The sequence below is a fragment of the Anolis carolinensis genome, chromosome 1 (assembly GCF_035594765.1).
Source record: "Anolis carolinensis isolate JA03-04 chromosome 1, rAnoCar3.1.pri, whole genome shotgun sequence".
Classification (NCBI taxonomy): Eukaryota; Metazoa; Chordata; class Lepidosauria; order Squamata; family Dactyloidae; genus Anolis; species Anolis carolinensis.
The window spans coordinates 353200711-353227770 of record NC_085841.1 but is presented as its reverse complement, the minus strand read 5'-3'; the positions used below and the strand labels follow the sequence as shown (position 1 = coordinate 353227770).

The following is a 27060-nucleotide window of genomic DNA, read 5'->3' as shown; positions in this document are numbered from 1 at the left end:
ACAAGATTCCTTATAATTCCCACAGTACCAATTGCCACATGTTAAAAATTGGAAAATCACCTTTTCAAAGTAATCTGTTCCATAACTGGTTATGGTGGTGACCAATTATATTTACTCCTTTTGATGAGGAAAACAAGTACAGTGGGTCCTTGGTATCCACCAGGTTTGGTTTTAGGTCCCCTGTGGATGCCCAAGTCTTATTATATGCCGTGGTGTAATAGAATTGTTTCCTTTATGTAAAATGACACAATCAAGCCCTGCTTTATGGATTTAGAAATGTCTAAATTGTTACGAATGACATGTGCTTCAGCTTCTTAAATTAAGGTAAAGGTAAAGGTTTCCCCTGACATTAAGTCTACTTGTGTCTGACTCTGGGGGTTGGTGCTCATCTCCAAGGTCATGTGGCCGGCATGACTGCATGGAGCGGCGTTACCTTCCCGCCAGAGCGGTACCTATTGATCTACTCACATTGGCATGTGTTCAAACTGCTAGGTTGGCAGAAGCTAAAGCTAACAGCAGGCGCTCACTCTGCTCCCGGGATTTGAACCTGGGACATTTCGGTCTGCGTAAATTAATCAACACTTAATATGTAGTGATTAATAGGATACACACAGAGAGTATGACATCTGTATCTGACGGGGAATATGTTCCAGGACTTTGTATGGCTATATGTTCAGTAATAATGCACAAGAAAGGGGAGGCAGCCGTTGTTTGTTTTTCTCTGAAGTAAGGGCAAGATTCTGCCCCCTTCTTTCCTTGGGTCTCTTCTCCCTCCTGCTGAGATAATTCAGTGCAAACTACCCAGGTTGAACCCAGTGTGCAGCAAGAAAGGCTAAATGGTGGGAGAGGATTAAACGTGGGACAGTTTAGAACAGTGGTTCTCAACCTGTGGGTTCCCAAGTGTTTTGGCCTACAACTCCCAGAAATCCCAGTCAGTTCACCAGCTCTTAGGATTTCTTGGAGTTGAAGGCCAAAATATCTGGGGACCCACAGGTTGAGAACCACTGGTTTAGAATGAGCTGAAAAAGTGGGACAAGAGAGAACTGTTCTGGAGATGCAAAACCACAGGTACAGTAATAGCAAACACAAGTGAATGAACACTTTCAAGTGGAAGAATATAGAGTCGCACTGGAGGACCTAGCAATGCCTTGATCTCTCTAGGTCCTTTTGATGTTCACATCCGAGCTCCAGCTGCAATGTTTCCCAATCAAAACACACAGAGATGAGAGCGGAATCAGAGGTTTATTGCTTCATTGATCAAGGAAGGATGCCAGGGAAGAATCCATTTACAGGCATTAGTATTTCATAGACATTCAAGACAATAGGCATTGTTCTGATTGGTATACATTACGATCCATTGTCTCTTTGGTTTGACATACATTCTTTGTTGCTATGTTTTACAACTTGTAACTGGTGGATTATGCATAATAAACCTTCATTGGAGGTGTCCATCCCCTCTACACAAGTGGGGGCTTTCTTGGCAGGGAAATGGGTGTTGGTTGAGCACAATGGTGCAACAGACCTCAGGTGATGAGATTTCCTGGTCCCTCCTAATTGGAGAATGGTGACCTGTGCAATGGTGATGAACCTGCAGATCTCCTTAGATGGGTTTTACTATGCCCCTGAATGATTGGCTGCTGGCTAATTGATTATCACTATTCTGATCTACTAACTTAGTCTGGTGGCTTGGATGATGAGCAAGTTCCTGCTCCTTTTGGTGATCTTGTAGGGATTTAGCTACAACTGCAGTTAAAAGGATCCATGGCCAGTGAGTGTAAGCTAAACTGGATAGGCCAGGACAAAGAAGCAAACTCATCAGGTTGAAGACAAGCCAAAGAGGTTTATTACGATTCAGCCAAAAAGGATGAAAGTACGAGCAATTTGTTTCAATACGTACAAGCATAAACATACAGAGAAATACAAAATGTCATATACAGTTCTGTCAACCATTCAAACCTTCCACTCCCTCCCTGATTGGCTAAGAAGAGAATTAGCCAGGATCTGTTCTGAGATTGGCTGGTGAGTCTCCTGATGTCACTGTCTGCAGGCAGGGATTCCCTGGGTGGAGGAAATGGCAGCTGGTGATTGGTTCACGCACTGAGCCAATCAGCTGCACTGAGCCAATCAGCTGCAGAGACATCCCCTGGGTGGGCACCATCCAAAAGAAAACAATAGCACACATATGCTGATGAGATTTTGATTAGTTAAAACATCAAGTTCTGTGCGAGACAAAGATATAGAATCATAGAATCATAGAATAGTAGAGTTGGAAGAGACCTCATGGGCCATCCAGTCCAACCCCCTGCTAAGAAGCAGGAAATCGCATTCAAAGCACCCCCGACAGATGGCCATCCAGCCTCTGTTTAAAAGCCTCCAAAGAAGGAGCCTCTACCACGGCCTGGGGGAGAGAGTTCCACTGTCGAACAGCTCTCACAGTGAGCTCAGAAGACAAAGGTGCAAAACTCAAGAGACAAAGATGTTGATCTTTATGGCTGTCCATTAAAAAAAGTTAATGAGTACACATAGAATCATAAGAATCATAGAGTTGGAAGAGACCACATGGGCTATCCAGTCCAACCCCCCTGTCAAGAAGCAGGAAAAGACATTCAAAGCAACTCTGACAGATGGCCATCCAGTCTCCGCTTAAAAGTCCAAGTAAGGAGCCTCAACCACATCCCGGGGCAGAGAGTTCCAGTGCTGAACAGCTCTCACAGTGAGGAAGTTCTTCCTAATGTTCAGGTGGAATCTCCTTTCCTGAAGTTTGAAGCCATTGTTCCGCATCCTAGTCTCCAGGGCAGCAGAAAACAAGCTTGCTCCCTCCTCCCTATGACTTCCCTTCACGTATTTGTACATGGCCATCATGTCTCCTCTCAGCCTTCTCTTCTGCAGTCTAAACATGCCCAGCTCTTTAAGCCACTCCTCATAGGGCTTGTTCTCCAGACCCTTGATCATTTTAATCGCCCTCCTCTGGATACTTTCCAGCTTGTCAGCATCTCTCTTCAGTTGCGATGCCCACAATTGGACACAGTATTCCAGGTGTGGTCTGATGAAGGCAGAGTATTCTAAGCCCATTTTCCATGGGGAGCGGCAAACTCTCAGCCTCAGGTAAAATGCACAAACCCCTGGCTGGCAAAGGAGATCACCTATCCTTGCATACATGCAATGAATCTGATGATTATCTGGTGTGGGAAATAGCTAGAGGGATTTGCTCAACCTTTCAATTTCCAGGAGATTACCTGAAGTGGGTCACAGAGGGGTGGCTATCTCTAGGTTACATTCTGATATATTTTTAAGCAGCAGTTTATAAACATTTCATTTAAGAAATAGATACAGTACACAGTTTGAAAGATCATCAAATTTATACAATTTATTAAAGGGTTAGACACAATATAATTCACAGGGTACAGCTGCTGCTATATCTGTCCCTGATCTTCTAAATCTTCAGAACTTCGCAACTCTGGACCTCCAGAAAAGGTTGTTTTAATAAAAAGGAAAAATCATACATTTATTTGTGGTCTCTTAGTAAACCCTATAATTGTGGCTTGATAACAATCGGAGGCCATTGTTTGTTGGTGGGAAGGAGGAAAGCCAGGCAAGGCTTCCTACTGGGGCTGGCATTGGTGGTTCCTGTTTCTGGGGAAGTTGGAGATCATCCATTTGAGCCCCATTTTCAGGGCTCCAATTTTTACGGTCCGTGTTCCAGACAATACTCCAGCTCAACTTTATAGTCAGCTATTAGGAGGATACATACATAGAACTGCCTAGGGATGACATATTTTGTCAGATGCAGTTAAATGAAACTGCAAGTGCTGGTTCTGCAGATACGGGGTTGTACTCGGTGTCTCTGACTACATATAGAAGCAGAAGAAAGTTGGTCAAATTTGTTATTCATATTGATTGTATTGTTTAGAAAGATGATCTGAGCACTGCATATGTATTCATTTCACATATCTCCTTAATGCAGGCATTTAATTTTATCATGTAGGTGAAAGGTCGCCTGCATTTTATTTAATGATTCAGTCCACCAAATCTTCACTGAAAATGATGCAAATAATATAATCAATAGCATTTTCTGTTAATTTTACATCATAAATAATACCAAATAGCATAATTAAAATATCTGTTTTTGGTAGGGCATGAAACACTCTTATTACAATATTATAGATGGATATCTTTAAATGGTGTTTGGTGTAAGTTTTTTAATTGTTTTATTTGATATGTTAATTGGGGTTTTGTATCGAGGTATGATGTTTTAACTGATTATGTATTGTGGTCAGATGTATTTGTATGAATTTTATATGTTGTACGCCGCGTTGAATCCCACCCATGGGATAAAAGCGGGATATAAATGAATAAGGGCCCCTGGTGGCTCAGTATGTTAAAGCGCTGAGCTGCTGAACTTGCGGACCAAAAGGTTGCAGGTTCAAATCCCAGGAGCGGAGTGAGCGCCCGCTGTTAGCCCCAGCTCCTGCCAACCTAGCAGTTCGAAAACATGCCAATGTGAGTAGATCAATAGGTACTGCTCCGGCGGGAAGGTAACGGCACTCCATGCAGTCATGCCGGCCACATGACCTGAAGATGTCTATGGACAACGCCGGCTCTTCGGCTTAGAAATGGAGATGAGCACCAACCCCCAGAGTTGGTCACGACTGGACTTAACGTCAGGGGAAACCTTTACCTTTACCTAAATTAAATAATAATAATAATAATAATAATAATAATAATAATAATAATAATAATAATATCCTCCAATTCTCCTGGTTTGATATGGACCAGTCATTCAAAATAATTAACAACCATTTTCCATCCTCAGTTTTTCTTATGGCTCCAGAGGATCCAGTCCTTTCCTTCCTCTGATTTTCTTACCTCTCTGTCCTCTTTCAGCCTCTTCCTCCTCCTTTCCTTTGCTACTCCAGGTTCCCCTTTAAACCTTACCCTGCAAACTGCTGCAGTCTCTCCTATCTTGTCTGTTCTCTTTGATCAAACACTGGTGTTATTTAACTGTATGCATCCTGGTTTTCATCTATAAAATGTTGGAGGTTATGCAAATGCTGTATCAAAGACACATATAAGCCAACCTGTCTAAGAAGGATGTAAAAAAGGAGATGGAAATCCCGTCTGATTCCTTGGAGTCATTTTGACCTTGCAAAACCCGACATCACCTGCCGTTGTAATTACTGTTTACTTATCTGAGTAGCTTGTGCTTTTTTAAAAAAAAACATTTCTGAAGACTAAAAACCCCCACAAAGGCCAGAAAGCTAGAAAATATGGTAGCAGCCAATAAAAGTAAAGCAAGTGAGAAATCTAGAATAAGCAAAGCAAAAGGGTGGAGTGGATGTACAAGGAAGAGAAACCGACTTCCTGGCAGGTGGTTCCCAACAGAGGAGTAAACACACTCCTCTGTTTTTGGTTGATCAAACACACTACCTATATATAAGGTAGGGCTAGATACCAGAGATAAAGCTCACACTTTGTATGCAGACTATCCTGGGTCTAGTCCTTGATATTTCCAGGGTTTCCTCCAGCAGCTTTTCTCTTTAAATAGGGTCAATTTTGTGCCTCTCTGGGGATATGTGGACTTCTCAAAAATGAAATAAAATATTGCAGGGCCATAGATTTCGGGAGGAGGGGTGAAACTTTTTTAAGCAAATCATGAAGAGTAGTTCCATAATGCAAAATAATTTAGAAATCAGGCTCCATTGATAAAGTTCAGTGGACACTCAAGATAGATAAAACTTCAGTTGGCACTCATGGAGATTTGGTTAATCAGTTAATCAGTTAAAATTCATGAGTAAATTTTGGGGGGGGGGGGGAGTTGAACTCCTAACCTTCCCCCCCCCCCCCCCCCCCCCCCGCCCAGCTATAGCCCTGAGTACACGTATGGGCACCTTTCATACAAAACAGTTATATCATTATGATTCTACTTCAACTCCCATGGTTCCATCTGAAAGAATCTTGAAATTTTCAGTTTAGGGAGGGATATTATTTAGGATTCTCTGGGCAAATCTATACTATGGAATTAATCCAGTCTGACCTCACTTTAAGTGCCCTGGTTCAATGTGATTGAGTCCTGAAAAGGTGGCAGCACTCTTTGGTAGAGAAAGCTAAAGATCTTGCATAACTGCAACTCCCATGATTCCATTGAGCCATGGTACTTAAAGTAGTGTCAAACTGCATTCATTCTGCAGTGGAATACAAATGGAAGGATTCTCTAGAGCAGGCATGGGCAAACTTTGGCCCTCCAGGTGTTTTGGACTTCAACTCCCACCATTCCTAACAGCCTCAGGCCCCTTCCTTTTCCCCCCTCAGCCGCTTAAGCTTAGGAATGGTGGGAGTTGAAGTCCAAAACACCTGGAGGGCCAAAGTTTGCCCATGCCTGCTCTAGAATGTAACCATGGCACTTAAAGTAGAATCATAATGCTATGATTGTATACCATAAAATGGTCCCATGGTTTTGAAAAATAACTGTTTTGAAAAATTATAAACTATGTGAAGAGTGTGATGGTGATTAATAAAACCTTTGAGTCTCTTTCAGGAGAGGTAAAGCGGGGTATAAATAATAATAATAATAATAATAATAATAATAATTTATTTATTTACCGTATTTATACCCCGCGTTTCTCTAGCCCGGAGGGGACTCAACTCAGCTTACATAAGCAAATATTCAATGCCTTAAAAACACATATAAAACAAAAGCTTAAAATTAAAAATTAATACAGATTGACAATTAAAAACATACATTCAATAATAATAATAATAATAATAATAATAATAATAATAATAATAATAATAATAATAATAATACAACAGGAAAAACTCAGCCGCTATCAGGACCTCAAGATTGAACTTCAAGGACTCTGGCAGAAACCAGTACAGGTGGTCCTGGTGGTGATCGGCACATTGGGTGCCGTGCCAAAAGATCTCAGCTGGCATTTGGAAACAATGGACATTGACAAAATTACGATCTGCCAACTGCAAAAGGCCACCCTATTGGGATCTGCGCGCATCATCCGAAAATACATCACACAGTCCTAAAAGCTTGGGAAGTGTTCGACTTGTGATTTTGTGATACGAAATCCAGCATATCTATCTTGTTTGCTGTGTCATACTATGTCGTTGTGTCAATAATAATAATAATAGTTTAAAAAGTAAGCTGCCACTCCTAGAAGCCAGAAAAATGGGCTGCAAAAATAATTTCTGGGGCTACATCTTGCTCACCCGCTTTTAAAGGATTATGTGAGTCTACACTGTCATATAATACAGTTCAAAGCAGATAATCTGGATCATATTGCAGTGTAGGTCCAGCCTCAGTTATAGTACTTTGGTATCACTTTAATTGACATAGCTCTATCCTATGGAGTCCTGAGATCTGCAGTTTCAGGAAGCATTTGGAATGTGTTGTTGGAAGGCCCAAATCACGGGGTTGCTGTATGGCCATGTTCCAGAAGCATGTTCCAGAAACATCAGGAGAGAATGCTTCTGGAACATGGCCATACAGCCCAGAAAACTCACAGCAACCCAGCAACAGTTGCCAGACAGCAACAGTTCGGCATAGAACTACATATCCCATAACGCTGCAGGATGAAGACATGGGGGTTAAAGAGGAACCAAACTACTGTACCTCTGCAGAGTGAAAGATGCCAGAGATTCTTTTTCCTTTTGTGCTAATTATGGCATTTTGATGCTGCTTTCACCTCCATGGTTTCATCCCAGGGAAACCTAGGACTTGATAGCCTGCGGTTGCTATAAGTCGAAATCAACTTGAGAACAGTTGAGAACAATAGGAAAAACGGCCTTGGAAACTATGCAAAGAAAAGGTCTATTAAATAACGAAGTTGTTTTAAACTTGGGTCTTCTGCGTAAAAGACATATATTCTGCCACTCAGCTACAACCCTTCTCCATCAGCAACATTCAATAGTTAATACTGAGTAGGGAAAATGTCCTGAATTATGGAGCTCCATGAATTGAAAGTATTTAAATGGGCAAAGTCTTATTCAACAGATGTAGCTGGACTACAACTCCCAGCACCCACCACTGGCCATGTTGACTAGAACTGATGGAAGTTGCAGTCAACAACATCTGGAAAGCTCCACTTTGGCCATCCCTGGTTTGAAAGAAACTTTTAAGGAACATTTTCCCCATCCATTCTTAGTTCAGATTTCTATTCCAAGTATTATTGCATAAAGCCTGCAAGATATAGCAGATGCATTCAGTATGGAATGATAAGGCCACTTGGATTGAATTAGGTATAATGCAGTCTCCTAATATAGAGGGTGATTTGGCTTTTTCTTGCTTTATCATATTATGAAGCAGCCCGATTGTCTTGGTGGAAACTTTGATTTTCAGAAGATAAGTTTAACAAACGTTATTTGTTGTAACAAGGATTAATACCAGTACTGTAATGTGACCTTGGCAAGACAGAAAAGGATGGTGCCAATAAAGTTTTGGGCACAACATTAATTTCTCCACAGTCACCGAAAACGAATTTAAAATATAACCAAAGAAAGCATTTTGATATTTCACCTTTGGCCTCATTTATGTCTTCTGTAGAAGCAACAACAGTAGAAGATATGGGAATAAGGAGAAGTTATTTGTTGAGAGTTTAAACATTTTATTTCAGAAGAAGAATTGATTTCAAGAAAATTATTTGTCAGAAAATCACAGAAGTCTTTAGAAGTCTTCAGAAAGTTTGCCTGAAGTTTTTAATGGAACCTGTATAAGACTTTCCTGCTTCTTGTAAAGTTGCTGCAGCTGCAACAACAACAACAATCTACAGACCCACAAAGAAAATCCAACAAATGTTACGGTCAGCGAAGGACAAGAGGGATCCTCTCACCTCTGCAGGTGTCTATCGGATACCATGCAGCTGTGGACAAGTATACATAGGGACCACCAAACGCAGCGCCCAAACACGAGTCAAAGAACATGAAAGGCACTGCAGAGTCAATCAGAGAAATCGGCTATAGCAGAGCACTTGATGGACCAACCTGGACACAGTTTGAGAACACAGAAATGCTTGACCACCCCAACAACTATCATGTCAAACTACAGAGAGAAGCCACTGAAATTCACAAGCATGTGGACAACTTCAACAGAAACGAGGAAACCATGAAAATGAACAAAATCTGGCTACCAGTATTAAAAAAACTCAAAAATCAAAACAGTAAATAAGAAGCAACACTCTGAAAACAGAGGAGTTCCAGACATGGGAACCAGGGGCAGCTAACTACTCGGAACAAAGGATGCCCCCAAGCAGGAAGAAGCCAGGAGATGAAGCTATTCAATGCTAATCAAGGTGATTAGTTACAACATTCACACTGGCTTCCAACTGACAAAGAGTTCTTCTCTCACCCTGGACTTTCTACAGATATATATAAACCTTCCTTGCTTAGTTTCTCCATATCTCACAACCTCTGAGGATGCCTGCCATAGATGTGGGCGAAACGTCAGGAGAGAATACTTCTAGAACATGGCCATACAGCCTGAAAAACATACAACAACCCAACAACAACAACAATTTGGAAGAAGAAAGGAGCTGCTTTGAGTCTACCAGCTGCTATAAATCACTACTGATGAGTTCGAAGCCCGGGTCGGGTTAAGCCTCCGACCATTAATAGCCCTGGTTTGCTGTTGAACCTATGCAGCCCCGAAAGACAGTTGCACCTGTCAATTAGGGAAATTTAGGGACGCTTTATGCGGGGAAGGCTAATTTACAACACCATAAAACTGCCAGCAAAACACGAGGAAAGGAATGAGGAAGTACAGCCACTACTGGATGGTGAAGCAACAGCTCCCCCTGTGGCCAGAATTGTGAAGCTGGAAAAATGTTAAAAATGCCTCTGAGTCTGTCTAATATATGTTGTTTGTCTGTTGGCATTGAATGTTTGCCATATATGTGTTCATTGTAATCCGCCCTGAGTCCCCTTTGGGGTGAGAAGGGCGGAATATAAATACTGTAAATAAATAAATAATAAATACACTGTGGAGAGAAAAAGTGGAGTATAGATAAACATAAACATAATAATAATTTGTTGCCCACCTTTCCTCCTGGCTTGAGATAATAATAACAAGAACAACAATACTACTACTACTACTACTAATAATAATAATAGTAATAGTAATAACAAAAATAATACACTTTATTTATATCCCACTCTATCTCCTGGAGGGACTGAAAACATTCAATGCCTTTTACACAACGACATGGAATAACACAGACAGAGGTAAAGGTCTTCCTCCTTTTTTTCATTTCCGGTGTCTGGAGCCAATGCTCATCTTCCTGCCATGGGGAGATGCTCTTGTTCCAACCTTCCATGCCTAGGAGCCTGTTATCTGTAGATATCTCCGATCTGTTGCCAGAATGTTTTGCATATCTGCATGGGGTGACCTTTTACCTTCCTGCTGAGGCAGTACCTATTGATCTACCCACATTGCATGCTTTGGAACTACTAGGTTGGCAGAAGCGAGGGCTGACAGTCAGGAGCTCACCCCAACTCGTGATTTTGAATTGCCAACCCTCCGGTTGACAGATTTCCTGCAGTTAGCAATTTAACCTGATGTACTCCACGTGGAGTACAACATAGTTGAAATACACAGATAACACAAAAGACCATAAAACACATATCGAAAAACAGAACAAAGATTAAAACACCGATACAAATAAAATGTATGAATAACGTAATAGTAATATAGGTCTAGATGAATACACAGGAGGATTTTTAAAGCGTGATGTGGACCAGATGAAGTCATCCTCACAAAAGATGATCTCACTCTGGAATGGCAAAATGCTTACGGAGACAGCTGAACTCTTCTCCATACACCAGAGTCCCTTTTCCAGGCAGCCTCGCTTTAAAGAAACAACAAAAACTGGCCTCCCGGGAATTGTTAACACAATGCATTATGCAATTTTTAAATATAGCAACATCACTTTACAAGCTTGTCTTTCAACAGGATGCGTTTCTCGTGCCTCTTTTTTATGACGGAGCTGCTTTGCACATGTTGTGCCGGATAACGCAAAGAATTTTTACTGCAGTGTGTTCGGCATGTGATTGCCCTTGGAAAAAGAAAAACGGTCCTGGGAGCTTCAAGGGGTGAAAAGTACAGTAGAGGAAACCAAATGTAACACTACGGCTAGCAGCACACTCCTAGGCATGTTTACTCAGAAGTAAATGCTATCGTCTAGTTGTTTCAATGTTGCGACAATATGTGCATCTATACTGTAGAATTGATGCAATTTGACACCGTATGGCTCAATGCTATCGGATCATGATCGTTGTGGTTTTACAAGGTCTTGAGACTTCTCTAATTTTAATATTATAGTTGCTTCAAATTGCTTATTTCATGATGTTTTTATATTTATTATTGATGTATTTGGATTGTTAATATGTTGTAAGTCACTTTGGGTGCTGTAAGGGAATAAAGTGGGATATAAATAAAGAGGAGTATTATTATTATTATTATTATTATTATTATTATTATTATTATTATTATTTATGACACAGCATAATAGATATGCTGGATTTCGCATCACAAAATCACAAGTCGAATGTCAGAGACAGAACGCCAGCGAGTAAAACAAAACTCAGTTTATTGAGGTTACAGAACTAAAAACGCCCGTAGGAGACAAAGAACAGGGCAAACACTTGACTTCAGTGTGCTAAGTAACAAAAAACAACTCAGTTTGAGCTTAAACAACCCAAAGGGATAAACCAGGTTAAACAGAAGTATAATCCGGATTAAATCAAAAGTGCTTACTTCAGCCTGGCAAACAAAGCAAACCAAAAGAGGATCAACAAGAGTCAGAATGTAAACAACAAACTGGTAACAGATTCCTCTCTGCTACTCAGAAACAGCAGGAGAATAAACCAGGCTTGTTTATTCCTTCCTGCAGTAAACGAAAAGCGTGGTCGTAGTCAGGATTCAGTTTAAGGTTCAGCGGCCAACGATATCCAGGTCCAGGCACAGCAGTCAGGGTAAGGGCAGTCAGCAGGGTCCCAATCCGGTCCAGAGGTCAATAGCCAAGCGTAGTCGTCTAGAAATCCAAAGGTCTCACCGATAGCCAGCAGAAGGGATAATCCGGAATCGAAGTCAGTCAGTCCAGCGTCAATCCAGTGCGAGTAGATATTGCCCGTCAAAAAGACGACAGAGGTCCAAGCTATCGAAATTAAACACAAGTTGCACAGAGAAAAACCCCGCACAGTTCCTCCCGCCGTCGATGCCCAGTGTCCTTGGCAAACTTACGTATCCAGTAACGAATCACACCTGTCTTCAGGAAGTTCCCCAACAAAAGCCCAAGCGTCCGACCAGATTACCTTGCCCAACGCAATTAAACATTGGTCCCAAACCCCAATTTATCCCAGTTCAAGCTCATCATCGCTGTCAGCTGCCATCCCAATTCCAGGTGCCCCAACATCATCATCCTCATCAGAGCTTAAGCACCTTTGACTACGCCCCACAGCATCCCCAGCTGTGGATCCCGCTCCATCCCTCCAGCCAGTCCATGGGTCTGATCCTGCAACCCGCCAATCACCTCCCATGCTTTCATTGCCTGTTTCCCCAATACCCAAATCCTCCCTCACACGAGTCCATTCCATGTCATCCTCCTCCGAGCTGGCCATCTCTTCCTCCAAACCCTCAGAAAAACCCTCAAATGAGTCCTCATCCGTTGGGTCTGTAAACAAATCCCGGAGCCGTTTTCTTTCACGCTCCTCGAAAGAGTCTGACTCTTGAGGAGTCTTATGACCCCTTCTTCTATTACCGGAGCCCGAAGGCTCAACCATAACATCGAACACTTCCCAAGTGTCTAGGACTGTGTGATGTATTTTCGGATGATGCGCGCAGATCCCAGTAGGGTGGCCTTTTGCAGTTGGCAGATTGTAATTTTGTCAATGTCTATTGTTTCCAAATGCTGGGTGAGATCTTTTGGCACGGCACCCAATGTGCCCATCACCACCGGGACCACCTGCACTGGTTTCTGCCAGAGTCCTTGAAGTTCAATCTTGAGGTCCTGATAGCGGCTGAGTTTTTCCTGTTGTTTTTCATCTATGCGACTGTCACCTGGGATGGCAACATCAATGACTGAAACCTTTTTCTTTTCCACAACTGTGATGTCTGGTGTGTTGTGTTCCAGAACCTTGTCAGTCTGGATTCAGAAGTCCCACAGTATCTTTGCGTGCTCATTTTCCAAGACTTTTGCAGGTTTGTGATCCCACCAGTTCTTTACTGCTGGGAGGTGGTACTTGAGGCATAAGTTCCAATGAATCATTTGGGCCACATAGTTGTGCCTCTGTTTGTAGTCTGTCTGTGCGATTTTCTTACAGCTGAGAATATGATCAATGGTTTCATCGAGGATTATTATTATTATTATTATTATTATTATTATTATTATTATTATTCTCTGCGAAAGAGTGCTGGTGCCTTACCAAACTACAACTCCCACAGTTCCATAGCATTGCATCATGGTTATTCAAATGGTGTCAAACTGAATGAATTTTACAGTGTAGGATTGTAACTGCTGGGCCATATAATTCAGATACTGCTCAATGTGATTAGTAAATTGCATGAATGGGTTTTTAAAAGCAAATGGACATCTCTATGGATGGAATGAGCTGCCACAATAGGGGTTTCTTCCATATTAAACGTTCCCATTCTTTAAAAATCCATGCATGCAAATGCTAACTCATTATATGACCCTAGACAGAGGAATCAGTGTTGTGTAATGGTTGGGGGATTGGAGTGCAACTCTGAAGACCAAGATTAATGCCCACTCCATCAAAAAACCCACCTGGTGATGGGCAAATTCCACTCTCTCAGCCTTAGAGGAAGACAATTGCAAACGTCTTCTGAGCAAATCTTGCCAAGAAAACCCTGTGATAGGGTCACCTTAGTGTGGCCATAGGTTAGAAATGATTTGAAGGCATACAAGAACAAAGACCAAACTTTTCAGTGCTAAGACAACGCTAAAAGGTATGGTGATAATGAACTTGTGGGATAGTTTAGCCCTATAGATGTTCTGCACTACAGTCCCCTCAAATCCTTCAGCACTGGCCATGCTGTCTGGAGCTTTTGAAAACTAATATTCAAAATCACAGACTAAAAGAAGTTCCTCATCCCTGTGCAACAGCCCTATGCATGTTTACTTGGAAGTGAATCCTCCACTGACTCAATTATTCTGTAGTCTTTTATTATTTCTCATTTCCTACAATCTTCTACTTTGCCAAGCTTTATTGTCTTTTCCAATAAGTAACCTCAGGATAGGTCCATGGTACTACAGTAGAGTCTCACTTATCCAACAGCCGCTTATCCAACGTTCTGGATTATCCAACACATTTTTGTAGTCAAGGTTTTCAATACATCATGATATTTTGGTGCTAAATTCATAAATACAGTAATTACTATGTAGAATTAATGCCTATTGAACTACTTTTTCTGTCAAATTTGTTGTATAACATGATGTTTTTGTGCTTAATTTGTAAAATCATAACCTAATTTGATGTCTAATAGGCTTCTCCTTAATTTTTCCTTATTATCCAACATATTCGCTTATCCAACGTTCTGCCGGCCCGTTTATGTTGGATAAGTGAGACTCTACTGTATATCCCAGTTAAGATTCTTTCATGGGAAGAGTTCAGGCTTGATTTCCTTAGGGTGCATATACATACTGAAGAATTAATAGAGTTTGATACCACTTTAGCTCCCATGGCTGAATACTATGGAATCACGGGAGCTGTAATTTCTCAAGATCTTTAGCTTTTTCTGCTAAAAGGTGCTGGTTCCTCACCAAACTGCAAATCTCAGGATTCCATAGCATTGAGCTGTGGCATTTGCAGTAGTGTCAAACTGCATTAATTCTACAATGCAGATACACTCATTCATTTATTTGTCCTTTGGGCAGGTCATGATACCTGCAAAGAACCAGTGAGATTCAGTGGTTTGAGTGATGGATTACAATTCCAGGTTCCGATCTCCACTTGACCATGGAAACACACTGGGCCCCCATCTACACTGCCATATAATCCAGTTTCTGAATCCAGATTATCTCAATTGAACTGGATTATATGAGTGTAGATTCATACAATCCAGTTCAGAATAGATAATCTAGATTCAGAAACTGGTCTATGGCAGTGTAAATTCATCCTGGGTGATCTTGGGCAAGTCACATTCTCTCAGCCACACAGAAAGGCAAAGCCCATTAGAACAGATCTTGCTAGGAAAATACCTTGATATGTTTGCCGTTGAATCACCTTAAGTTGGAAATTCCTCAAAAGCACACAGTAACAACAGTATCTGTAGTTGATTTTTCTCCTCTAAGTTTTTCCCATTGTCCACCATGTTGGACAACCACACACTGAACATGGAAATACTGATTTGGCAGTCAATTATATATCTTTACTACTAGTTAATGCCGACGCATTAACTTGATTCATCTTGTAGTATGCCACTTTCTGAATGTTTGGATTAAATTGGTTGGAGTCCAACAGTTGAATGTTTGGGTTTTGCTTTTTGCTGCTTTTTCTGCAGCTCTTCAAAACAGATGTTCATTATTCACTTATTTGTTCATTATTGCTGTTTCTTTGGGTTATCTATATACTTTATTATCTGTTCATTGGAGTGTTCCCTGGTGTTAAATCCGAGAAATGTGTGTTGTTTAATCAGAGTTGCAAGATGAAGGGTAAATAAGCAACAGCCCAGGTCCCAATAGGTGGAGTTTTAAAGTGGCAAATTAATCACATGTTAAAAAACTAAATGAATACTTCTTCCATCTGGCTTTCAGTGGCAATAGACTAACAACAAAATTGGTTTTCTAAGTAGATAGACTCTTATGTATGATCCTTATGTAGGCATACCTCAGTTAACAAAGTAGATTTGTTTCTGGGCATTACACCTTTAATGAACAAAAACAAGATGGAAAAAATGGTAAGTTCCTACACCACAAAAAAGAAGAAAAGCATGAATATGTTTCAGCAAACTTTTTATTCAAAGCGACCAATGTGCACATTAAAAATGGGGAAAAAACAGGTCAGGTTATCCTCGCATAAATAAATGATAACATTTTAAACCTTCCAGATACCATGCTTCTAAAATAATTCTATAGATCAGTGGTTCTCAACCAGGGGTTTCCAGATGTTTTTGACCTTCAACTCCCAGAAATCCTAACAGCTGGTAAACTGGATGGGATTTCTGGGAGTTGTCGGCCAAAACACCTGGAGACCCCAATGTGAGAACAACTGCTGTAGATGTTTTCCTTTCGCCAGCTTCTGCTGATGATTTCCATTTTCATCACCATACCTATGGATTTTAAAATACGTCGGAGGGTCGTCTACATTGTAGAATGAATGCAGTTTGACACTACTTCAACTGCTATGGCTTAGCACTATAGAATCCCAGAATGTTCAATTCTGCCATTATAAGAGGCTGGAAAAGTTACTTTTATGGCCTGTAAGTCCCAGAATCCCCTAGCTGGCATGTCCAATATCTCGGCGGAATGAAGATTCTGGGAACTTTCCCAGGATTTGGTCGCAGGGCATCTTCTGGGATGCTCCTGGAGGAGTACAAATAGGAAACACTTTGTGCACAGATACCTCTTGGAAAGGGAACTTACTAAAAGCAGCGCATGACCCCATTCCGTGCCCTCACTTTTATTCACAGGGAAGAGGCGCACCATGGCTAGCTGTCAAAGGCAGAACAAAAAAGAAGAAGTTATGAATGACTCCCCTTGGGATCAGAGCCATTCCAAAATCTGAAATTCAAACTACCTGTCTGAAAAGGTCACCCTCCCACAAATCCCTGGGTACCTGGTATTTAGAAGCCAAATGAGAAAGCCAGGAAAATGCATCCACCTTTTCAAGTGTCAAATTTCAGCTAATCCGGCAGTAACTACCGTATCAGTCGAACTGGTCAAAAATTTAGGACTGAACGGTGAGGTATTTATGTGAAATCATGGAGGATAGAGGGTGGAAAAATAAAAGCTGTTGCCTCTTTTTGAAAGTTCATTCACCAATTCTAAATCCCATTATTAATAATAACAACGATGTAAATCAAGCTGAAATTAGGTATTGATTTTTTTTTCGTGTCAGGAGCAACCGGAGTTGCTTCTGGAGTGAGAGAATTGGCCATCTGCAAGGACGTTGCCCAGGGGATGCCCAGATGTTTTTTGACGTTTTACCATCCTTGTGGGAGGCTTCTCTCATGTCCCTGCATGGAGCTGGAGCTGATAGAGGGAGCTCATCCGCGCTCTTCCCGGGTGGGATTCGAACCTGGCAGCCTTCAGGTCAGCAACCCAACCTTCAAGTCACAAGGCTTTTATCCCCCTAGGCCACCGGAGGCTATTACACACCCCAACAATTTTTCCTCTTAGTTCTTGGGTTTTATGCCTATTTCTGGAGTTATGTGAGGCACCGATTCAGAAAATTGCATTGGATAGACCACATCAGCTATAGTTCTTAGATATGGTTATTATAGTTTTCTGCGGGCAAGCAGATGATGACTGGTAGATGGGCAAGTGTTTTTTATCCCAAAAAACAAGAGCTGATAGAGGGGAAACTAGCAGGTCAAATGTCCCCAGCAACAGGGCTAACGTTTGAGGCACCAAAATGTGTGTTGGTCAGTGTTACAAAGTTCATTGAAACACATTTCAAAGAATGATAGAATCTCAGAATCTAACAGTTGGAAGAGGTGCAAAGATCATTACTCCAACCCCCTGCCATGCATACCATTATAAGTAGTATTTTATTTTTTTATTGTATTTCTCACCCAGGGGATGGGATGGGTCTCAAAGTGGTGGACAACATAATAAATGGCAAAAATTAAATGCCTCATATCCATATAAAAACACTGCAGATATAAACAACTAAACATATGACTATAAAATTGCGATCAATTAAAACTATACAAATCATCAGACGCAACCATAAAAATATTAAAACATTAACACATTTAAACATTACATTAATCCTGTGATTTTCCTTTAGCTGCTTGGGTATTGCTATCATTGGTTGAATGCCCGCTTGCATAGCCAAGTTTGAAGCTGTTTTCTGGATGATAAGAAAGAGGGGCCGATCTAATCTCACTGGGGAGGGATTTCCACAGCCGAGGGCCCACCGCTGAGAAGGCCCTGTCTGTCATCGCACCAATCGCACCGGCGAAGGCGGCGGGATTGAGAGCAGGACCTCCCCAGCCGATCTTAGCACTCTAACTGGCTCATAAAGGGAGATGCGTTTGGACAGGTAAGTTGGACCGGAACTGTTTAGGGCTTTATAGGCGAATGACAGCACTTTGAATTGTGCTCAGTAGCGGACTGGCAGCCGGTGGAGCTGACACAACAGGGGGGTTGTGTGCTCCCTGTTCGCCGCCCCAGTAAGGAACCTGGCTGTTGCGTGTTGGACTGACTACCTGAAACTTCTGTACAGTCTTCAAAGGCAACCCCACATAGAGCATGTTGCAGTAGTCTATTTGAGATGTAATGAGAGCATGGACTACTGTGGCCAAGTCTGGCTTCTCACGGTACGGGCACAGCTGTTGCACAAGTTTTAATTGTGTGAATGCTCCCCAGGCCACCAACGAAACCTAATACAATAGAGTCTCACTTATCCAACACTCGCTTATCCAACGTTTTGGATTATCCAACGCATTTTTGTAGTCAATGTTTTCAATGCATTGTTATATTTTGGTGCTAAATTCGTAAATACAGTAATTACTACATAGCATTAATGTGTAATGAACTACTTTTTCTGTCAAATTTGTTGTATAACATGATATTTTGGTGCTTAATTTGTAAAATCATAACCTATTTTGATGTTTAATAGGCTTTTTCTTAATCTCTCCTTATTATCCAACATATTCACTTATCCAACGTTCTGCCAGCACGTTTATGTTGGATAAGTGAGACTATACTGTAATAATAATAATATTTTATTTTTTCTATCCCGCCACCATTTCCCCGAAGGGACTTGGGGTGGCTAACATGGGGCCAAGCCCAAAACAGAAACAAAATGTGATGAGTTAAAACCAATACAAATAACTAAAAACAGTATCAGATTTAAAAACAAATTAAAACACAAAATACAATATAACACCATAGTGACCAAGTAAGGGGAAAGGTAATAAAAAATGAAAATCACCATCCATGGATGAAATGGGGTTGGTCAAGTCAAAAAGTACATATTTTGAAGACCATTAATAAAGTGCCTGGGCAAGTGTCGAAGCATTACCTGAGAAAGTTTGGGGTAGGATAGGTAGGAGGGAAAATAAAGTGCAAGGAGACAGTATGTCAATGAGAGGGGTCTATCATATGAAAGATGCCCACCCAGCCTCTGTTTAAAGATCTCCAAAGAAGGGGATTCCATTGTTAAAAGTTATGTCTTAGTGGAATCTACCGTTGGCCCTCCATATTTACGAATTCAACTTCTGCAGATTTCTTTATTTGCAGATTCGATTAACATGATCTCTCTAGGAATCCCAAAAGTCCATCAGAAATTGACCATAGATCCACACTGGAACTGTATTTTCAGAAATCATGTTTCTAGACTCTGGGTGAGGGGTTCTGAAAATTGTACTGTATGGCCCCTGTATTAAATTCCCCCTAATTCAGTATAACATTAAACGAGAGCTGAGGGATTCTGGGAGTAGTTACAACATTTCCAGGCTTAGTTAGAACATTACACGCTGTCTGGAGAGCCTCTGGGAATTATAGTTCAAATCCACTTAGCAGTTAAGCTAATGAGTGAGAAATCAGCAAGCATGCAAAGGGGAAATGGCTTCACTGGGATGCTATGAAATTTCAACCAGGTTTATTTCGAAAAGAGTTGTTTCTGGGCCAGTGAGTTAGTTCTAGGGCAGGGCAATCACACAACTACGTATGCATCTACACTGAAGAAAAAATGCAGTTTGGCACCACTTTAACTGGCACGGCTCAATGCTATGGAATCATCGAAGCTGTAGTTTTACAAGGTTTCTAGCCTTCTCTGCTAAAAAAAGTGCTGGTGCCATACCAAACTCCCATTATTCAAACTTCATTAACTGTACAGTGTAGATGTAACCTAAGAGGAGAGTACAAAGGATTAGTAAAGTGGTGGTGGTGGGGAGAAGAAATCTAGTATAATTTCAAATTGATTAAAAATAAACCATTGTCTTTATTAGCTGATAATAACCATTATTTAGAACGTAGCCCCAAGATCTGATTTCCAACCGTGTATGTCTCTTCAGGTCTACCCAGAGATAAACCCAAGTAAATTAAAATAGGTTTTACTACCAGGAAAGCACAGCCTAATCCAGACCATCTCTAATCTCTTTTAACAGGACTTGGGTGGGGGAGACTTTCGTGTGTACGTGCCTCCAAGTGAATTGCAAAAGATTTTCTAAGGCAAGGAATACTCAGAGATGAGTTGCTGTGAGTTTTCCGGGCTCTATGGCCATGTTCCAGAAGCATTCTCTCCTGACGTTTCGCCCACATCTATGGCAAGCATCCTCAGGGGTTGTGAAGTCTGCTGGAACCTAGGCAAGTGGGGTTTATATATCAGTGGAATAATGTCCAGGGTGAGAGGAAGAACTCTTGTCTGTCTGAGGCAAGTGTGAATGTTGCAGTTGGGCACTTTGAGTAGAATTAAATAACCTTGCAGCTTCAAAGTCTGGTTGCTTCCTGCCTGGGGGAAATATTATAACAATAGAAAAATGAAAATAAAAGTATTGGAATAAAATGAAAGCAGTATAAAATAAAGATAAAAACAAAAGTATTACAACTACAGAATCAAAAATAAAGATTGTTCAGGAGTCATGCCACAATTGTGGCATTGGGATGGATTGCATTTGGGGCACATTTACACTGCAGAATGAATGCTGTTTGACACCACTTTAACTGAAAAGGCTCCATGATATGGAATTCTGGGATTTGTAGCTCAGAGAGGTACCATTATTCTTTCCCATGATTTCACAGCATACAGCTATAACAACGTGCATTAGGTCTACAGTGTAGATGCATCTTTAGTCCTTAGAATGAGGCATGACCTGTTTTTTGATTCCCTTGCTCTGCAATCCTAGGGTACATCTACACCACATGTATCAAACACAAGCTCCACAGTCCAAATCCAGCTCTCAATGTCATTTTATGTGGCCTGCGAGGCTTTTCACGCCAGGGCAACATACATTTATACATTCTTACAATTACAAGTAGCCATTTGAAAGCAACCAGAAGGCTGATGTGGCCCTCTGTGAAAATAAATTTGACGCCCCGAACAGTACAATGAATGCACTTTGTCCCCACTTTAATTGCCATAGCTCAATGCTATGGGATCATGGGAGGGGTAGTTTTACAATATCTTTAACCTTATCTGTCAAAAAGAGAGTTCTTTAATGCCTCACCAAACTACAATTCCCAGGATCCCACAGCATTGAGCCATGGCAGTTAAAACTGGTGTCAAACACATTAATTCTAGAGTATAAACGGACCCTGTAGGTACAATTACTCAGAAAGAATGGCTATATAAAGGTGCATCTACACATCAAATTAATGCAATTTGACCGCACTTTAACAGCCATAATTCAATGCTATGGCATCTTGGGACTTGTAGTTTGGTGATGCACCCACACTCTTTGGAAGATGGTAAAACTAAACTTCCATTCCATAGCATTGAGCCATGGGAATTAAAGCAGGGACAAACTGCATTAATTCTAGAGTAGATCAGAGGCGGCAAACACATTTTCACCAAGGGCCACATCAGCCTCAGAGAGCCATTGACTCCATGGAGGATCCTTGGGTACAGTGTGGCATAGTGGTTGCATAGTGGTTTGGTGCCCTTTTGTTTATACCCATTTTTATTCGTGTCAGGAGCGACTTGAGAAACTGCAAGTTGCTTCTGGTGTGAGAGAATTGGCCCTCTGCAAGGATGTTGCCTAGGGGACGCCTGAATATTTTGCCATCCCGTGGGAGTCTTCTGTCATGTTCCTGCATGGGAAGCTGGAGCTGACAGATGGGAGCTCATCCATTCGAAAATTCCCAATTGAAATTCCCAGATGTTATTGAATGACACTCCCATCACTTCTGATCATCCGCCATGTGCTTTGGGATAATGGGAATTGAATCTGAGATGGGGAAAAGGTTAAAGGACATTTCGAAGTCAGGAATCCTATCCACAAGCCTTGAAACTAAATCCAAACCCCACTCCCCTGACTAAACAGAACAAACACCAACCTTCCAGACATCACTGAAACACAACTTCTATCAGCTCTTGCCAAGAGGTCTAATGATGAGGAATACAGGGGTTGCAGTCCACATAAAATGACACCATAGGCCAGATTCAGTCCACATGCCTGGAGTTTGACAGGTGTGGTGTAGATCCATCCTAAGAAACCTTGAAAACGGAAACTCCCAGCTTCCCCTCCATCCCTTTCCTGCACGTTTCCTTGCAGTCCCCCTGAAGGCAGCGGGAGAAGCTTCTCCTTTCGCCTCCACAGCTCCTCCCCATTGTGTTTGCAAACAATGTATTTTTTAAAAGTTTATCCAAAACTAGGAATGCCACCCTTGTTTGGTCTGGGCTTTAGGGTGCCCCTGGAAGAGAGTGTATTCATTAGTTTTTGCATGTAGCCAAATCAAACTACCTGTTAGGAAAAACTACCCTGACATATAGCAGAGCATCCAAAATCAAAACAGGATACAAAACATTAGCCAGCAAAGCGTGAGGTGCCATTGGATGTGGCTGTAAATAATTCAGAGCTTAGGCCAATCTTAAAAATCATAAAAGGTTTATTTACAACTAGCTTGGGGACCCCGTGGTGCCCAGGTTATTAGAAGAAGGCACTGTTTGTTTTGGGATGTTAGGAAATATCACTTAAGTTTGGTCAAGATCTGTCGCTGCTGGATTCAGTGCTGTCTGGATAAGGGTGAACTACAACTTCCAGATTCCCAGGACAATCACCCCCAAAGCAGGACTGTACGCACAATTGGCCATGTTGGACCTGTGTGGCAAATGTGGTCCAGGGTTAGCAGGGTTCAGTACTTTCTAAATGCAGGTGAACTACCCTGGCTTCCTTCAAAAAGCTGCTTAAAACCTGGCTCTTCCGCTGCGCCTTTGGATAACTGAGCCCATAGCTATAGTAGTTGCATAGGCCATCTCTTTGACTTGAAACATTGCACTATATTCCTCTGCCCCAAAGCATCTTAGAATATAACATTGTATTTTAGTTCTTGTGGTCCCTCCAGGCCATCCTCTCGTCCATCCCAGAGGTCTTTTTTCTTTTCAGATTCATATGTGATTTGAGTGATTATATTCCTTCTGTTTATGTGATTGTTTTAGTCAATTGTTATGTTCTGTTTTTTGTTTTTAATTCTTATAGCTTTTTATAGTGTTTTCAGTGTTTTATTGTACAATGTTTTATGCTGATTTTATATTGGAAACCGCCCTGAGTCCCTCTCGGGAGAGAGGGCGGTATACAAATAAACTTTTACTTACTATTTACTTACTATAACTCCCAAAACCAAGGTCCATTCCCCTAAACCCCTGTGGTATGTTTAGTTGGTCATGGACATCTCTCTGTTACACACGCAAAGAGAGATCTCTCAAAGCACACAGCACATTCAAAGATGTAAGAAAAAGAAGTCTGGTTTTTAAAAGGCTTGCAATAGAAAAGTTTCCATTTTACACAATGAATGAGAGTAGAAACAGACAGGAGAGAAGAAATAGATACATTCCCAACTGTCACATAGGAGACACGGGGAAAGGGAAACCCTTAGCCCATTGGTTCTCAACCTGGGGTCCCCAGATGTTTTTGGCCTACAACTTCCAGAAACCCCAGCCAGTTTACCAGCTGTTAGGATTTCTAGGAGTTGAAGGCCTAAAATATCTGGGGACCCATGGGTTGAGAACCACTGCTAGCCTATTCTAAGCTAACTAAACTGTTCCTCATGAAGGACTTGAGCACTGTGGGGTTGAACTCCAAAGAAGAAACAAAAACAAACTACCCACTCATGGCACTTTTTTCTTGTTGGAAGGTATCTCTTTTGTTGTTTGGCTGCAAAATACGCAGCCAATAATAATAATAATAATAAACCTCTACCCACCCATGACATTTTCCCCCATGTTTTGTTGCAACCAGGCATAGGCAAACTTGGGCCCTCCAGGTGTTTTGGACTTCAACTCCCACAATTCCTAACAGCCTATTGGCTGTTAGGAATTGTGAGAGTTGAAGTCCAAAACACCTGGAGGGCCCAAATTTGCCCATACCTGAGCTACACCAAATCAAGTTATTACCTAATAACTCATTATACAGTAGAGTCTCACTTATCCAACATAAACGGGCCGACAAAATGTTGGATAAGCAAATATGTTGGATAATAAGGAGGCATTAAGGAAAAGCCTATTAAACATCAAATTAGGTTATAATTTTACAAATTAAGCACCAAAACATCATGTTAGACAACAAACTTGGCAGAAAAAGTAGTTCAATACGCAGTAATGCTATGTAGTACTTAGTGTATTTATGAATTTAGCACCAAAATATCACGATATATTGAAAACATTGACTACAAAAATGCGTTAGATAATCCAGAACGTTAGATAAGCGAGTGTTGGATAAGTGAGACTCTACTGTATTTTAAAAAAATATTCTTTTGCAACAGCTCCACACGCTATACACAAAAGTTATAGTGGAACTGTCATAAACTTCCAGGGAGGAAATGCTAGCCCTGGCCCAGTCGCTTTTTGCCTCCAAGGGCACATGTACATCCAGCCATGCAAGCTGTGGTTTTATAAGACCTTTTACCTCCTCCGCCAAAGAGTGCGAGTGCCTCTCCAAACTACAACTCCCAGGATCCCATAGCACTGAGCCCTGGGAGTTCACGCCGCGTGGAAGTGCTGAAATGCACCCCAAGTCTTACTGCGCCAAAAGCCGGAGAGCTGGGACCAAGGAGCGCACGGAGCGAGGCGAAGAAAACATTGGGGTGGAAAGCAGCAGAGCTCAAAAAGTAGCCACGGAAAGAGGGAAAGAGACAGAGAGAAAGAAAGAGAGTTTTCTCACCCTCATTTCCCCTAATTTTAAAACCGTTTTGCTTGCCGCCAGCCCTTGAAAATCCGACGAGCTTGGCGTCCTTGGTTGCGCTCTCGTGTGCGTCCTGGGAAGAAAAGCGCACAGAAACGCACTCTCTCCGTGTGCCTCTTTCTCTCTCTCTCTCTCTCTCTCTCCCCGAAAGAAAGGGTGGGGGGAAGTATCGCGAGAGCCAGCCCTGGCTAACAACCTGCTCTACAACACACACACAGGAGTGCCTCCGCTGGGTTGCCAGCAACAAGAAACCCGGAGCAAGCCAGGCGCCCGCACTCACATCTGGCTAAGGCGCAGCCAAGAGCGGAGCCCATGCAGGTCTCCAACCAACAAGAACCGGGTTGGCTGGTAAGTGTGTGTATGTGTGTGTGTTGGGGGGGGGGGGTAGCTTAGAAAGGCTTGATCTTCCCCTTCCCTAACAACACGAGTATTTTATTTTTGGGGTCTTTCCCGAAACCCCTTTTCTTCTGAGCTGTCCCAACGGTTTGGAGCCAAGCTTTGCGCCCTGGGTTTCGCTCTGTGTTCTTGGAGACGTTTGGATCTGTTCGCGCCCCCTTCGTTCTTCTCCTTCCGAGAGCACAAAAGGGGGGACGCCGAGGGGGGATTGGCGTACAAAGTTGTGGAAAGGGAGAGGAAAGGGGGGTCCCGGAGTGTACAGTTTGGGGAGAAGAAAGGAGAGCATCCGAAGGAATTCTCGATCCTGCGGGCAAAAAAAGGGGGAGGAGAAAGCAGGAAAGTTTGCAAAACTTGGGAACTTCTTCCTTGTTCGCTGCTCCTGCTGTTCCTGCATGTTCCCCTTGCCTCTCCAAAGGTCAAGCCTCCAGTCCTCCATGAAGAGCAACTAGTATTAAGATTGTTGGGTTGTTATTTAAGCGACTTTCTCCAAGAGAGGAGGGGGGAAGGATTTAGGACAACGAGTGAGAAGGGCTCTGGCTCAAGTTTGGAGGTTTAATCGATGGCTATAAATATTGGAGAGGGGGCTTGCTTGGTGGAACTTTAAAAGGCAGCAAGCTGTGGTTGGCTGGTAGCGAGATTTGAAGTAACATATGGCATTAAAAAGGGCACAGCTGGAGGTAGCATTTCCATCGCAGTGAAGTCAGAGCAGCTGACTCTCCAGCTTGCGGTGTAATTAGCAAACGGAGCACTCCCTCCCTCCCCCCCTCCCTCCCATACGGCTCTTTCTCCCCTTCTCTCTCTCTCGCTTTCTTTCTCTCACTCCCTCTTTTTCTTCTCTCTCTCTCTCTCACCCCCCCCCCCCCCCCAATCCACACACAGAGAAGCGTCCTTCCCTTCCCTCCTGGCTGGGAAAAGCCCCTTCTCTTCCCAGGCACCTCACTGCAAAACAAACCCAAACACAAACATACATACACACAAACAAAAAAGCTGGAGCTTTTCCACAACTTTTTGAGTTTTGCTTGGCTTGGCCGGGGTCTTTCCTTCCTCATGTGTTCCAGCTGTTCAAGGTAAGGGTGTCTTGAAAGGTTTCCTTACCCTAATTTGTAGAGTTTGACTGCAGGGTAGTGCAGTGTGTGTTTGTATATGAAACACCTTTATTTTTCCATCAGGTGTTTTCATACTTTCCTTGATAATTTCTTGAATTTTCAATTGGAACATGTGTCTGCGAGAGAGTGTGTGAAAGTGGGCTGATGTCCTTTCTTTTGGAAGGGGCAAGCATGTGTAAAAACAGCAGAATGCTATGTTTCTTGTGTCCCTCCGGGAAGAGAGGATGGGGGTGGCCAAAACACATTTGTTTTTATTGAAGTCCCCACAATGTTGCCCTGAAGTTAAGATTTCCAGGAATGCATCAAACTCTGCAAAGTCCCCCACCCCTTTGAGCAGCATTACTAAGGCTTGCAAGCATTACTTCCTTAGAAGCTTTAGTTTACTTTCAGAGTTTAGTTTTTTTCCTGTTTCCCCCCTTCTTTTCTTGGAGCAGGTGTTCTGGTGTGGGGCGACATTTAAAAGGAAGGAAAGTAAAAATTGCAGACAATGTGCAGTTGAACGGTTATCTCCCAGGCTCCAGTTACCCCCCA

At 42.1% G+C, this 27060-nt stretch overlaps 2 protein-coding genes across 5 annotated transcripts in view; one reads left to right on the top strand and one right to left on the bottom strand.

Annotated features, from left to right (window-relative positions):
* The window catches only part of LOC134295586 (uncharacterized), a 252270-nt gene that overhangs the window by 24528 nt on the left and 200682 nt on the right, over window positions 1–27060 (bottom strand). The window lies entirely within an intron of this gene.
* Window positions 24762–27060, top strand: part of zbtb42 (zinc finger and BTB domain containing 42) — a 28420-nt gene continuing 26121 nt past the window's right edge. For 2 of the 4 annotated variants that reach the window (XR_010002216.1, XR_505657.2), the window contains exon 1: window positions 24762–25375. The gene's annotated coding sequence lies outside the window, so the exon portion shown is untranslated. Of the gene's footprint in view, window positions 25376–26283; window positions 26491–27060 lie in introns of those variants that run through there. The other 2 variants (XM_008103799.2, XM_008103855.3) reach the window with 2 other exon arrangements.